This window comes from Marmota flaviventris, chromosome 16 (assembly GCF_047511675.1).
Source record: "Marmota flaviventris isolate mMarFla1 chromosome 16, mMarFla1.hap1, whole genome shotgun sequence".
In the NCBI taxonomy this organism is placed as follows: Eukaryota; Metazoa; Chordata; class Mammalia; order Rodentia; family Sciuridae; genus Marmota; species Marmota flaviventris.
In genome coordinates this window covers 63,966,695-63,981,007 of record NC_092513.1, presented here as the reverse complement: position 1 = coordinate 63,981,007, position 14,313 = coordinate 63,966,695, and positions in this window count along the sequence as shown.

Sequence of the window (14,313 nt, the reverse complement as noted above, 5' to 3'; positions counted from 1 at the left end):
ATTCGCACTTCCTACTTAGAATTGCTTTTGCTATTCTGGGTCTTTTATTTTTCCATATGAATTTCATGATTGCTTTATCCATTTCTACAAGAAATGCCATTGGGATTTTGATTGGCATTGCATTAAACCTATAGAGAACTTTTGGTAATATCGCCATTTTGATGATGTTAGTTCTGCCTATCCATGAACAGGGTATATTTTTCCATCTTCTAAGATCTTCTTCTACTTCTCTTTTTAGGGTTTTGTAGTTTTCATTATATAAATCTTTCACCTCTTTTGTTAGGTTGATTCCCAAGTATTTTATTTTTTTTTTGAGGATATTGTGAATGGAGTGTTTTTCCTCATTTCCATTTCAGAAGTTTTGTCGCTGATATACAGAAATGCCTTTGATTTATGCGTGTTGATTGTATATCCTGCCACTTTGCTGAATTCATTTATTACTTCTAGTAGTTTTTTTGTAGACCCTTTTGGGTCTTCTAGGTATAGAATCATGTCATCTGCAAATAGTGATAATTTAAGTTCTTCCTTTCCTATTTTTATGCCTTTAATTTCTTTCGTCTGTCTAATTGCTCTGGCCAGTGTTTCGAGAACTATATTGAATAGAAGTGGTGATAGAGGGCATCCTTGTCTTGTTCCAGATTTTAGGGGGAATGCCTTCAATTTTTCTCCATTGAGAATGATGCTAGCCTGAGGCTTAGCATAGATAGCTTTTACAATGTCGAGGTAAGTTCCTGTTATCCCTAGTTTTTCTAATGTTTTGAACATAAAGGGATGCTGTACTTTGTCGAATGCTTTTTCTTCGTCTATTGAGATGATCATATGGTTCTTATTTTTAAGTCTATTGATGTGGTGAATAACATTTATTGATTTCTGTACATTGAACCATCCTTGCATCCCAGGGATGAATCCTACTTGATCATGGTGCACAATTTTTTTGATGTGCCTTTGTATCCGATTCGCCAGAATTTTATTGAGAATTTTTGCATCTAGGTTCCTCAGAGATATTGGTCTGTAGTTTTCTTTCTTTGAGGTGTCTTTGTCTGGTTTCGGAATCAGGGTGATGTTGGCCTCATAGAATGAATTTGGCAGAGCTCCTTCTTTTTCTATTTCCTGAAATAACTTGGAAAGTATTGGTATTAATTCTTCCTTAAAGGTTTTGTAAAACTCCGCTGTATACCCATCCAGTCCTGGGCTTTTCTTGGTTGGAAGTCTTTTGATTGCTTCTTCTATTTCATCTATTGTTATTGGTCTGTTTAAGTTGTGAGTATCCTCCTGACTCAGTCTGGGGAAATCATATGACTTAAGGAATTTATCGATGTCTTCACTATCTTCTATTTTATTGGAATATAGGTTTTCAAAATAATTTCTAATTGTCTTCTGTATTTCTGTAGTGTCTGTTGTGATATTGCCTTTTTCATCCCGTATGTTAGTGATTTGAGTTCTCTCTCTTCTTCTCTTCGTTAGCATGGCTAAGGGTCTGTCGATCTTATTTATTTTTTCAAGGAACCAACTTTTAGTTTTGTTAATTTTTTCAATAGTTTCTTTTGTTTCAATTTCGTTGATTTCCACTCTGATTTTAATTATTTCTTGCCTTCTGCTACATTTGCTGTTGTTTTGCTCTTCCTTTTCTAGGGCTTTGAGATGAAGTGTGAGCTCATTTATTTGTTGGTTTTTCCTTTTTTTGAGGAATGACCTCCAAGCGATGAATTTCCCTCTTAAAACTGCTTTCATTGTGTCCCGTAGATTCCGATATGTTGTGTCTGTATTTTCATTTATCTCTAAGAATTTTTTTATTTCTTCCTTTATGTCTTCTGTAACCCATTGATCATTCAGTAACATATTGTTCATTTTCCATGTGATGTAGGATTTTTCCTTCCTTCTTTTATCATTGATTTCCAGTTTCATTCCATTATGATCAGATAAAATGCATTGTATTATCTCCACCCCTTTATATTTACTGAGGGTTGCCCTATGGCATAATATATGGTCTATTTTTGAGGAGGATCCATGTGCTGCTGAGAAAAAAGTATATCCACTTCATGATGGTTGATATATTCTATATATGTCAGTTAAGTCTAGGTTGTTGATTGTGATATTGAGTTCTATAGTTTCTTTATTCAGCTTTTGTTTGGAGGATCTGTCCAATTGTGAGAGAGGTGTGTTGAAGTCTCCCATAATTATTGTGTTGTGGTCTATTTGATTCTTGAACTTGAGGAGAATTTGTTTTATGAATGTCCCAGCACCATTATTTGGTGCATAAATATTGATAATTGTTATGTCTTGTTGGTGAATGGTTCCTTTTAACAGTATATAATGTCCTTCCTTATCCCTTTTGATTAATTTAGTCTTGAAGTCAATTTTATTCAATATGAGGATGGCCACCCCTGCTTGCTTACGAGGACCGTGTGCGTGGTATATTTTTTCCCAACCTTTCACCTTCAGCCTGTGTATGTCTTTTCCAATCAGATGTGTCTCCTGGAGGCAGCATATTGTTGGATTTGTTTTTTTTAATCCATGTTACCAGCCTATGTCGCTTTATTGGAGAGTTTAAGCCATTAATGTTTAGAGTTACTATTGATATATGGTTTGTACTTCCAGCCATGTTTGATTATTTATCTTCTTCTTTTTTTTTAATTTAGTTTGTTTCTCCATGGTTAGCTTTCCCCCTGCCCTCTGTCTTTATAGAGGCACTTCCCACTGATGGGTTTGGTTATTGTTTTTCATTTCTTCCTCGTGTAGTGTTTTGTTCAAGATGCTTTGCAATGCTGGTTTTCTGGCTGCAAATTCTTTTAGCTTTTGTTTATCATGAAAGATATTTATTTCGTTATCGTACCTGAAGCTTAATTTTGCTGGATACAGAATTCTTGGTTGGCATCCATTGTCTTTCAGTGTTTGAAATACGTTGTTCCAGGATCTTCTCGCTTTCAGCGTCTGTGATGAAAAATCCGTTGTTAACCTTATTGGTTTACCCCTGAATGTAATCTGCCTCCTTTCTCTTGTAGCTTTTAGTATTTTCTCTTTGTTCTGTATATTGGCTATCTTCATAACAATGTGTCTTGGCGTTGGTCTACTGTGATTTTGTGTGCTCGGTGTCCTGTATGCATCTAAAATTTGTATATCCGTTTCCTTTTTTATTTCTGGAAAGTTTTCTGTAATTATTTCTTTCTGCAGGTTACTCATTCCCTTGGTTTGAATCTCTGTACCTTCTTCTATCCCGATGACTCGTAGGTTTGGTTTCTTTATGTTATCCCATATGTCTTGGATGTTTTTCTCGTGGTTTTTAACCAGCCTTTCTGAGTTGGCTAGGCTCTTTTCAAGATGATATATTTTGTCTTCATTATCTGATGTTCTGGCTTCTACTTGCTCCACTCTGTTAGTGATACTCTCAATTGAGTTTTTAATTTGGTTTATCGTTTCCTTCATTTCTAGAGTTATTGTTTGGTTTTTTTTTATAATCTCAATCTCCTGATAAAGATGCTTATCTTCTTCTTTTATCTGTCTATGTAATTCATTTTCAAAGTGTTCTTTCACTGTTTGGATTTGCTGTCTCGTATCTTCTTTAAGGTTCCATTCCATCTGTCTAAGGTATTCCTTGAGTTCTTTATATGACCATTTTTCTGCTGACTCTAGGTCCTCCTGAATATTTAGGCTGTCCTTCATTGTTTGTACTCCTTTTCTTCCTTGCTTTTTTATGCTGCTCATGTTACTTCTTGTTCTGTTTGACTGCTGAGTTACTGTTTACTCTTATAGATTTATTTGATGCTTGAGAGGAAAGATATTAGAAGGGAAGGGAAGAAGTCACTAAAGAGAATGAGAGTAGGCAGGTAGAATTCAAGGAACGGGAATAAGAAAATTGAAAAAAAATGAAAAGACAAAAGAAACAAGAATAACAATGATTAGATAATAAAGAAAGAAAGAAAAGACGAAAAAATAATTTTAACAAAAATAATAGTGATAATAAAAAATGAAAATTAAAATTAAAAAAAAATAATAACAAAATAAAAGAAATTTAAAAAAAAATAGAAACATTGAAAAAAGTTAAAGAACAACAACAAATAAAAATTGAAAATGAAAGAAAAAGAAGAGAAAAAAAAAGAAAAAGAAAAGAAAAAAAAATGATAATAATAATAATAATAATAAATGCAGTCCTAGAGTTCTATTAACTTCTCTTCCAGTAGGTGGAGCTGTGCCCACTGGGCCAAGCTTCTCCTCTCAATAGGTGGGAACCATTCACTGTGCAGCAGCTCTTTCTCCTAGACTGGGTGGGTCTCCAATCCTGAGTGTCTAGGGCCTTGTCTTGTGTTTCCTCAAGCCAGGCCGTGCTCACCTGTGGCGCTCGCCACAATACTGGCTACACGCCAGGTCTGCTGCTCCTGGGAGCCCTGTTTTCATGAACACCTGGGCACACTCTCCCTGTTTGCCTCCCTCAGACCCTAAGTTTGTAGAGCTTGGGGCTGAGATCCCCCTGCGAATTTGCTTGCCCTCCTGTAGCCACGCCCCCGGTAGCTGGTGCAAGAGACCTCAGTTGTCAGCACTGGTGGGAGCGGTAGCCGGGAGTTCCGCCCCGCGAGTCCCGCACCACTCCTGATTCCCTCGGTCTGGTTATTGCGTTCACAGGAGAGCTGGGAGTGGCCCTTAAGTTTTCCCTGCTGTGTGGAGAGAGATGACTAGGGGATTACACACCTGTCGCGCTGGTTTCAATGCAGTTATCTCCTCTGCCCGTGACGCCATTTCTCTGCCATGGTGATATCCCATGCAAATGGTGACCGTTTGTTCCCTTTCCCGGGTGACCAATGCAACGGGTGCGTCCTGACTGTCTCTCCCAATCCCCGTTTCAGTCCTGTGGCTACTGCCTATGAAGGCTTGGTTGGCTTTTACCTCTGTAAGTTCCTAAGGGCCAGCCAATTAGTTCAGCGGGATCGTTAGTGCTGAGTCACACGAAGCAGGTGAACCGGAGCTTAATTGCCTCCGATTCGGGCTCTGTGTGTGTGTTCTGAGGGGCCCAGCCTGTACACCCCAGATCCACGTCAGCTCAGCATTGCCTAGTGATCCTGAGCAAACAGCATTTAGACAGTTTACGGCTCCCTATGCCCACGCAGTTGAAGATGTCAGAGACTTGATCTCTCTGCGCCTGCCACCATGTTACATCTCCTCAATGTTATTCATGTTGCCCTTACAGCTTCCTGGTATAAGCAAGTTCTTGGGATTATACAAACTGCTGCTTCTGTTTCCAGTCCAGATTTCTAGAAATGAAACCCTGCCGCCGTCGCCTCCGTCTCTGGGCCGCGCTCACGAGCGCCGCGCTTATCTGAGACCGTAGCAGAGCCACCCTGGCCTCCGCAGCTCTTCAGCCCGGTGCCCGGCCCCAGGGTCCCCAGGGGCCCAAACGGCTGCCGCCGCGGCTCTCCTTCCCCCTCCTCTGGAGCATGGGTCCCCTGGCAGGGGGGTGCAGAAAGACCCCAGAGCAGGCTCTGCCCGAAGGTGCAGCGGCGAACAGGCCACCGAGACGCTCGAGGCTGCAGTCCAGCCTTCAGAGGACAGGGCTCCGCACGCAGCCCAGCTCCAACCTCTAGGTGCGGCTGCCGGACAGTGTATACAGAGCCATCAAGACAGCAAGCAGAAAGCAAATGGCGGCTCCCGCAGAGTGGATTTTCGGCACAGAAACCACAGCCCCGCCAACAATCCCAATCCACAAACTCTCCCTGTATAAAAAATATTCAAAAAAAAGAAAAAAAGGCGGGGCACACTGAGCTTTCTTTGCCTCGGGTACTTACAATCCACTGCTGATTACACATTCAGCTTCTCCGCCCCCAGATTTTATTTTTAGTGGATTATTTTTTAGAGCAATTTTAGGTTTAGAGCAAAAGGGACAGAGATTTTTTTCATGCACTTCCTATTTCTACACATGCATAATTTCACTCATTATCTATGTCCACTGTTGGAGTGGTACATTCATTACAATTGATAAATCTATGTTGACACATCATTATTACCCAAAGTTCATAGTAGGCATTAGGATTTACTACTGTATGTCATATATTCTATGGGGTTGATCTATATTTACTAGTGCACTATTATCAAAATACTTAACACTGCTCTAAAAATCCTCTTTGCTTTACCCATTTGTCCTTCCCTTGAATCTACTAACCTCTGGCAGCCACTGAGTTTTTCCTAACATCTTCAGTTTTTCCTGTCCCAGAATGTCATATAGTTGGAATTACAGAGTATATGATACTTACAGACTGGCCTCTTTCTCTTGGAAGTATGCATTTAAATTTCCTGTATGTCTTTTCATGGCTTGATCATTTATATTTGGTGTTGAATAAGATTACATTATCAAGAAGTACTCCAATTTGTTTATCCATTTGCCTACTGAAGGACATGTTGATTGATTCCAAGTTTTGTTAATCATGGATAAAGCTGCTATGACCATTTTTGTACAGGATTTATTTGTGTAGATAAGTTTTGTTTTTCTATGGTATTGGTTGTAATGTTTCCTCTTTATGTTCAGTTTTTCAAGAAATTACCAAACTCTCTTCCAAAGCATCTGGCTGTGTCACTAACAATGAATGAGAATTTCTGTTGCTCCATGTATTTCCTTGCTAACGTTTGATGTTGTAAGTGATCTGGATTTTGGCTAGTCTCGTGTGTGTAATAATACCTCTTTATTTTCATTTTCATTTTCCTGAAGACACACAAAGTGAATTTAAAGTTTCTCTGTGTCTTTACCTGAATTGATGGATAACTTGTTGGTTTGTTTTTTTTTTGTGCGTGTGTTCAATAATATCCAATTGTCTGAATGTACCTTAGTTTATATATTCATTACATACTTAAGGACATCTTGATGGCTTCTAAGTTTTGGCAGTTATGAATAATGGGTCTATGTCCATTTGTGTACAGGTTTTATGTGTACATAATTTTTTTTATTCTTTTGGATAAATACCAAAGAGTTTGATTGCTGGCAAAAATTTGTTTTATAAGAACTGTAAAACTGGGATCCTAATTAGAATAAGATATGCTCCATGTTTACATACATATATCAAAATAGGTTCTAGTAACATGTAAAACTAAAAAGAACAAATTAAAAAGAAAGAAAGAAAGAAAGAAAGAAACTGTGACATTGTCTTCCAAAATGGCTGCATTTCATCTAGCAATGGAAGAGAATCTCTGTTGCTGTACATCCTCATCAGCATCTTGGGATGTCAAGTATTCTGGATTTTGCCTATTTTAAAAGGTGTGTGTGTGTGTGTGTGTGTGTGTGTGTGTGTGTGTTTACTTGCTTTAATTTGCAGTTTACTAATGACATATGATGTTGGGCATCTTTTCATGATCATTTGACATCTATATTTTTTTTCCCAGTGAAGTATCTGTTATGGTATTTGACCAATTTTATTAAATTGGAGTTATTGTTTTTCTTATTGTTGGGTCTTAAGGGTTCTTTATCATGAATCTTTTTATCCTTGTCTTTTAATTCTTTTATTATTGTCTTTTTCAGGATTAAAAAAATAATTTTAATAAAGACCATGTTATCAAATTTTTAAAATGTATCATTCCTTTGGTATTGTATTTAAAAAGTCATCACCAAACCCAATGAAATCTAGATTTTTCTCCCTTATCATCTTGTGTGTGTTTTATAATTTTGCAATTTACATTTAGGGCTTTGATCAATTTAGAGATAAATTTTGTGAAGGATATAAATTCTGTTTCTATACTTTTTTTTTTTTTTTTGCACATGAATTTCAGTTATTCCAGTTAAATCATTTTTATCAAGAAACCATCTTTTCTGGCTAGGCTTGGTGGTGCATGTCTTTAATCCTAGTGACTCAGGAGACTGAGACAAGAGAATTGCAAGTTTAATGCCAGCCTGGGCAACTTAATGAGACCCTGTCTCAAAATTAAATATCAAAAGGGCTGGGCTATATCTCAGTGGTAGAGTGCCCCTGGGTTCATTTCTAAGTACTGAAGAAAAGAAAAGAAACTGCTTTCTATGATATCTGGCCTTGTTTTTTTTTTTTTTTTAATAAAATAGCAGTTGCCTATATTTATGTGTATCTATTTCTACCCTCTCTATTCTGTTCCATTAGTCTCTTTGTGTATTCTTTCAACAATACAACATTATTTTTGTTACTCTGGCTTCATAGTAAGTCTTAAAGTCAGGTTGTGGCATTCCTCCAACATTCTGCATTTGGCATTTGGATTGTTCCAGTTTTTTTCACATCTCAATACAGATTTTAGAATCCATTTTCCAATATCCACAATAAAATCTTGTGGGATTTTAATTTGGATTTCATTGAATCTGTAGATCAAATTGAGAAGAACTGACATCTTGTCAGTATTGAGTATTCTTATCCATGAACATAGGATATTTCTCCATTTATTCATTTTCTTAGATTTCTTTCATTAGAGTTTTGTAGTTCTCCTCATATAATTCTCATACATACCTTATTAGATTAATACTCAAAAGACAGTGCTAATGTAAATGGCATTGTTTTAAATTCCAGGTTTCACTTGTTGCTGATATAGAAAAAAATGACTTATATTTTAACCCTGTCTTAAATGAAGTGACTGACTTGACCCTATATGTTGCAACCAGGCTATAATTCTTTATCAATTGCAGTAGTTTTTGTTGATTCTTATTTCTATTTTCTAAATAGAAAATTATGTCATCTGCAAAAATACACTTACACTTTTCCCCTTCCTAAACAACATATCTTTTTTTCATGTCTTTATACATGTACTCTGTGGGTTTTTTTTTTTTTTTGCATTACAATTCTTATTACACATATATACAACATTTTTTTCATATCTCTGTTTGTACATAAAGTATGTTGACACCAATTCAAGTCTTCATATATGTACTTCATACATGTCCATCACATTCCACCATCCTTGGTAATCCCCTGCCTCCTCCCTTTCCCTCCCTCCCCTCTTCCCTATCTAGAATTCATCTATTCCTCCCATGTTCCCCCCTCCCTACCCCATTATGAGTCAGCCTCCTTATATCAGAGAAAACATTCAGCATTTTTTTTTTTTTTTTGAATTGGCTAACTTCACTTAGCATTATCTTCTCCAATGCCATCCATTTACCTGCAAATGCCATGATTTTCTTCTCTTTTATTGTTGAGTAAAATTCCATTGTGTATATATGCCACATTTTTTAATCCATTCATCCACTGAAGGGCATCTAGGTTGGCTCCACAATTTAACTATTGTGAATTGTGCTGCTATAAACATTGATGTGGCTGTGTCCCTGTAGTATGCTGTTTTTAAGTCCTTTGGATATAGGCTGAGGAAAGGGATAACTGGATCAAATGGTGGTTCCATTCCCAAATATCCAAAGAATCTCCATACTGCTTTCCATATTAGCTGCACCAATTTGCAGTCTCACCAGTAATGTATGTATCCCCCATATCCTCACCAATACTTATTGTTTTTTGTCTTGGAGCACTAATCTCTAGGGTACATAAAAAACTCAAAAAGCTAAGCACCGAAAAAACAAATAACCCAATCAACAAATGGGCCAAGGACCTGGACAGACACTTCTCAGAAGAATATATACAATCGATCAACAAATATATGAAAAAATGTTTATCATCTCTAGCAATCCGAGAAATGCAAATCAAGATTACTCTAAGATACACCTCACTCCAGTCAGAATGGCAGCTATTATCAATATATCTTTTATTTCATTTTCTTATCTTTTTTTATTAGTTAAATTAGTTGAATTCCTAGTATAATGTTGAAAAGCAGTGATGAGGAGACATTCTTGCTTTCTTTCTGATTTTAGTGTCACAGCATCTAATTTCTCACCAGTAAATACAATGGTAGCTTTCAGGTTTTTGTAGATATTAGTTATCAACATGCAGAAATTACCTTTATTCCTATTTTTTGAGGGTTTTTATTGTAAAAAGATTTTGGATTTTGTCAAGTGATTTTTCTCCATCTTTTTATATGATTATGTCACTTGTAGGCAGTTTATCATAGATATTTTTTTTATAAAAACCTATCCAGTTACTCAATCTATGTCTAGAGTTTAATCCATTTACATTTAAAGTAATTGTTGAAAAATAAAAACATACTATTACCATTATGTTTGTTGTTTCTATTTTGTTGTCCTCTTGCTCCTCTTTTTCTATTGCGTTCTATTGTGAGTTAAAAAAAAAGTTTTTTGATAGTGATATGTATCCTTTTAAAAAAACATTTTGCCACATTTACATATTTATCATATTTAAAATAATTGACAATATGGATAATTTCCTGTATAATCTTAATGTGGATATCACATAAGAAAATTAACATTAATTGAAGAACTCCATTTGTGTTGTTACAACAAAATACCTCAGACTGGGTAATTTATAAACAACAGATTTTTAAATTTTTCCTAACAGTTCTGGAGATGGAGAAATTCTAAATCAAGGCACTGGCAGGCTTGGTGTCTGGTGAAGGCCTCTTTCTCATAGATGGCTATTTTGATTTCTTTTTCTTTTGAATAACTTCTTTTGATATTTTCTTTGATTACCATGAGGCTTACATAAAGCACCTGATAGTTGTAACTGTCTACTTTAAGCTAATTACAGCTTCAATTGTCTACAAAAACTATTTATTTTTGCCTCTTCCCATCATATACTTTGTTATCAATGCCACAAACTACATCTTCATATATCATATAACCATTGACATGGATTTATATATTGTTAATTTTGGTCATTTATATTCTATGCACAACATTAAAATAATGTAGGGTAGTATATTCATCCACATACTTACACTTAGTTAAAGGCTTCATCTTTTCTTATGAGTTTTATTCTCTATCACTCTTTCATCTTAGCTTGAAGGACTCAATTTAATATGTCTTATAAAGCAAGTTTAACAATAATAAGCTCCCTCAACTTTCATTTATCTGTAAAACCCTTAATTCTTCCTTTGTTGTTGAATGATAGCCTTTCTAGATATAGAATTTTTGATTGATTTTTTACTTTCAGAACTTTGAGTATGTTATCCCATTCCTTCTGGTTTCAGAAATCCATCAATAATATCATAGTCTCTTGTATGCATGAGATACTTTGCTGCCTTCAAGATTGAGTTTCAAACTTTGTACACATTGATTATAATGTGTCCCAGTGTGTTTATCTTTTTTGGAATTCTTTAAACTTTTTGAATTTGTATGTCTATTTCTCTTCTTAGATATAGGATATTTCTAGCCATAATTTCTTCAAATATGCTTTTTGAACCTTTTTCTATGTCTTCTTCAGAATTCCCAATTGCATATATTGGTTTACTTTGTAATATCCCTTTAGTCCCTCAAGTTCTCTTCCCTTTTCTTATTTTTTTCCTGCTCTCACTTGATGTCTTCAAGTCTCCTGATTCTTCTATGTGATCAGAATCTGCTATTGAATCAAGTCTAGTGAATTTTTCAGTTCTGATATTTTATTTTTCAGCTCCATAATTTCTATTTGTTTCTCTTTGTTGATAGTCTTATTATGTTACTGCATGGTTTTCCTTCTCTTTTTTTTCTTTGAATATCTTTATGACAGTTATTTTGAGTTCTTTGGTAGATAATCTTGGATATGCCCATCTTTAGGGTCATTTTCTAAAGTTTAATACTGTCCTTTGATTGGACCATGCTTCCTTCTCTGTTTCTTTGTGGGTCTTATAAACTTATACTGAGATTTGGGTATTTAAAATTAACCTCCTCTCCCCAAAACACATTTTCACTTCATGTGTAGTAAAACTTTCAGCAATCAGCCTAGCTAGAGTTTTTAGGATCTTCTCCAAATTTTCTGTTTCCCCCAGTGACTGCCTATGGAACTTCAGTTCTAAAACACTTTATGCTTGCCTGTTTCTAGTGGCTTCTAAATTATGCCACCAGTCCTCCAAGTCAGACAAAACTGAAACCATTCCCTCTCGACATGCAAGAATGTTGGACAGATGATCTATTATTTTGTTTCCAACCCAGAGGAGGAGCTTCTTTATGAGGGGCTGTTCCTTCTGATTGCACATTATAGGGAGTGAGGCATGGGTGGTCACAGAAAATTTCCTTTCACTGGAATCCTTTTTGGCATTTACATGGGTAAGACTGCTGTAGTTTTTAGTGTCCAGAGTTCTTACAAAGGTATGCTGGTCCATATATCACTGTTAATGCAGTGTCTCTGTGAGTAAGCAGGGTCTGAAGATTTCTAGTCTGTTACGTTGCTGATATCACTCCCATAGAGTGTTTAACAAATCCAAACCTATCAAAATTTCCAGATTTCTTTCTGGTTATTCAATTACAAATGTAGCATAAATTAGGTAAAACAAAAAACCAATTAATACAACATCATGTCATTCCTTAGGTCCTGAGGGTATAGGACTGCATTCTCCTCTCTAGCTTTCAAAGTTACCATCTCCTTTTTTTAATATAAAATATCTATAATTTTTTAGTTTTGCTTAGTGGGAAGAATATGGAAACATATATCTACTGCATCTTTTTACAAGTCTCATTTCTACATTTCATTGAAATAAAACAGAAAAACCAGGATGATCATTTTCTAACCTTTTTCTTTTCTGGGTTATTAGTCATGCACAGGTGTGCTTAAATCTGGTAGAGGTATAAAGCATGTACACTTCAGTCTTTATTTCATTACTCAATTGCCCACCACTCCATCTGCATCAAAATTAAGTCCAGAAATTAAAAACATTTTTGGTTAGTGTCCTTTCCCAGTTGTTATCACTGAACTAATGGGAAAAAAATCATGCCAGGTATCATATATTTCTGACATCACCCTGTATTTCATCATTTTTTTCATAATTGCCCATAGCATTTTTCTAGGAAGAATGGGTAATCTACTTTCTGTATGGGACCACACAAATTTAGAGCATTAAAGACCTATGTCCAGTGCTATGGCTGTGGCTTAGTGGTAGCACATTTGCCTGGCATGAGTGAGGCACTGGATTTGATTCTCAGCACAGCATATAATTAAATAAAATAAAGGTTTATCAACAACTAAAAAATATATTAAAGAAAAAGACCCATGTCTAAAACTTCACAGACACATTCAAAGTATATTAAGATGACATGGTATTTTTCAGGGTCAAGGTTCCAATAAGCTGTGTTCTTGTGTATTTTAAGTGGTACATATGCTTTAGCCATGTCAGACACTATGTAAATACTGTATGAACAGGTCTTGCAAAGGTCCCATGGGGGAGAGTCTTTATTGTCAGGGGAGGCTGAAGGAGGTAGATTTGCCCGAAGTTTCCCAGGTAGTAGTCTATATGACCCTAACTCTTCAACGGAAAACTCACAGGCTTCTCATTAGAGAACATATCCCCTGAATCCAAAGACAGCAAGTACATATGCTTTAGTAGCCTTACTCTCTAAGGTTAAGCTCATTCTTCTTTTATAGAAACCAAATTCACTCTACTTTTTTTTTAAGTACAATTTTGTATAATTCAGGCAAGAAATTATACAGAGACTTCTGTTATCTGCCATTCCACTTTCACATAGTTTCAGTTATTAGAATGTCATCTGTAAACAGTATTAAAAATAACAATCCTTAAGACACAAATATAAATCCTTAAGACACAATAGTGGTTACTTGGAACCCCAATTAAAAATTGGTCTGTTTTATACTCTCCCAATAAACACCAGCAGAATAGAAGACTAGACCAAATAAAATCTTTTTCAGACCCAAGTTAATAAAAATTCTGTTTTAAATTGAAAATGCTGACATCACAGTAGCACAAGGTATCAAAGAAGGAATCTACTTTCTGTGGCAGGTGGTATGTTGAATGGGCACTGTAACCTGTCTTTCTAAATTGCACAAGGAAAAAAAAAACAATTTTCTTTGTAAATACACGTCATTTCCTATTCAAAATATATTCTAGGAATAAATTAATTATTGTTGTAAAGTGTAATTTCATCTCACTCAGAAACCATCTGGAAATTTCAAGAGAAACAAACAAAATTTCCTAGAGTTGGTTGACTTGCTTTATTGAATGAAACCAGCTATTTTTACTCACAGTAAGATTAAGTAATCAGTGTTCAATTTTCAATATAACACTTGTATTTTCACTTAATATTTTCATATTAAAACAAAAATTCTTTTCTTGCACTATTTTTCTTTTTATAAAATGCTTCAGAAAACAATGTATATATTGCAAAATCTAAAAGCCTGAAGAAAACAAACCAACTTGATGCGGTTGTAGTAGGTGTCTCCTTATTTTTCAAAGCATATTTCATTCTCTCACAGTTAACAATGGAATATATTTTGAGAAAAGTGTTGTTAAGCATTTAATCTTTATGTGAACATTATAGAGCAAATGTTATAATTTGTC